At 43.0% G+C, this 2,215-nt stretch overlaps 1 non-coding gene across 1 annotated transcript; it reads right to left on the bottom strand.

Annotated features, from left to right (window-relative positions):
* Nucleotides 1–529: 529 nt before the first annotated feature.
* On the bottom strand, nucleotides 530–601 carry LOC135320468 (small nucleolar RNA SNORD36). Its single transcript, XR_010379620.1, has one exon. It is a non-coding gene; the product is annotated as a small nucleolar RNA SNORD36 (small nucleolar RNA).
* Between the last annotated feature and the right edge of the window lie 1,614 nt (nucleotides 602–2,215).

Genomic DNA, 2,215 nt, shown 5'->3' on the forward strand with positions numbered 1-2,215 from the left:
CAAAAACAAACAAGCAGACAAACCAAGCATTAGTTTTGGAAAGTCAAAAGAGCCCTGGCTGGCCATTTCATGTCGAGGTATAATTTACGTTTTCTCCCACTGGCTGAAGAAGTTTTATTACTCTTATGTACAGAAAACTTGGTAGGGTACACTTAGCCCAGTTTCGTGGTCAGTTCTTTGGCCTTTGCATTTTCCAGCTTGGCAATGCAAGCCACTGATTTTGGACCCAGGAAATTGCCTCCCCAGTGACAGCGGGTATCATCATATCTGTCATTGTAATTGGTCCTGATGACTTCCACCAACTTGACCAGGGCTCCTTTGCCTTCTGAGTTCACCTGCGTGAAGGCAACAGTGGTGCAGGTCTTCCTGTGGACCAGGAGCCCCAGACTGGCCTTCCCCTTGACGATGCAGTAGGGAACACACATCTTCCAACACTGGGCAAGCAGGAAGACAACCAGCTGGAAGACAGCATCGTCAGTTTGAGTGTATTTCAACCAAAAGTAGTAACTTAAAAGCTAATGTGGCAGCAATTGCTCAGGGTTAAAAAGCTCATGTATTTGCACTTCAAGGTTAATTCAGTGAGAAATTCACATCATTGCAAGAGATATCCTTTATTATAGCTTCCTGAGTGAGACAAATATTTGCAGGTATCATTTCCATATATATGTTGTACATGAACCTGCCTGGGGTGTTAGTTGGGAGCTGGTAATCTGTCCTTTTTCTTGTTCCAAAAGCTTTATTTTCCACTCTAGGGTCAGTTTGTTGAAATAAAATTACTGTTAAAGATCATGTAGTTGAGCAGTGTTGTGAGCTTAATTCCCCTGGGGCTTTTCTCCAGAGTCATTCCAGCTCCATTATTCATTGTGTCTTAGGTTCTTTTCCTGGTAGTATAAGACTACCACCTGTGTTCTGATGGGGAATGGCCAGTTCCTATTTGTGTCCCCAGGAGAGTAAACTTTAATTAAAATAGTGGGCTTACCTACTGGGACAGCTGCATGTTATTGAGATAGGAGGGAAGGAGGCAGGGCTCAACCATTAAAAGAATGAGAAAGCAATTGAGAACGGGACATAAACTGGTTAGAACGAACTCAGCTGCAGATGGAGGAATATTTGACTTCCAGTAGACCTTGGGCTGGATTATAGGCTCATTATTGTCTTACATTAGCATGCTAAAGTACATAGCCACAGGCACCAAGAGAGTTCCATGGCTGGTTATAAAATGTCAACAAGTGGGTGGTGGCCCAGTTCCTGGGAATCCCTGTCTCTTCTCCCAAACAGTTGAAATAGTCCTCCCACTTATTAACATATGTAATCACTAATCCCATAAAAACAATACCCCACACACTCACATTCTGGGTCTGCTCCCATTTTCTGAGACAACCACATGCCCTAGGTATGCTCTCCTTTCTGAATCCCACACTGCCAGAATGTATCACCCTGAATAAATCAACTTTCTCTTTACTATGGCTTGCTCTTAGTATCATTCCTGGGTAAATACAAGGACCCTCGCTTGATGGGGCACATCTCAAGGACTCACCCAAGACCTGGGTCAAGACCATCTTCTCATGCCCTATTTTCCTGCAAGAGTGTGAGGCATTCCTTCTATCACTCCTGTAAGTTTCTCAGTGTGCCTGAGAGAGCTGGTGCCAATCAAGAGGAGAGTACCTTCCTTGAGTTGTAAATCTCCCGTATGATTTCAGTCTTATTTTTACAAACTCTGTTAAAGTAGCCAATTCATGCGAAAATGACAGGCTGTCCTTCCTCTAATTATCCAGTCTAACCCTATTCAGTGTTCTTTTAACAGAACAATCTCTCCCCAGACTTTCAACTGGGGATAAAACCACTCAGTGTCCAAACTAAGAAAAATCTCCCCAGTGTCTTTCACTGAGTATAGTTCATTGGATCAAAATTCTTCCCAGTGTCTCTTTCACTGAGTATAACCTAGGTATTTCTTCTTGAAACTAAAATTCAAGGATAACCTACTCTTTTAGAGAGGAGTTTAACACCTCTGAATTAAACTTAGGATCATCAAACGATAACAGAAGACCCTAGAACCAAGAGATATCCCCTGAAATTCATCTGAACTCACCAATGAGCCCAAGAAACCTCTGCTGGTACCAAGGATGTGGATCCTCATAGATTTCAGGTGGAGGAGAGAAGTCTGCTCTGGGTGACTGCTGATCACCAAAATTGTTCACTGCACCAAATGCACAAT

This window comes from Camelus dromedarius, chromosome Y (genome assembly GCF_036321535.1).
Source record: "Camelus dromedarius isolate mCamDro1 chromosome Y, mCamDro1.pat, whole genome shotgun sequence".
In the NCBI taxonomy this organism is placed as follows: Eukaryota; Metazoa; Chordata; class Mammalia; order Artiodactyla; family Camelidae; genus Camelus; species Camelus dromedarius.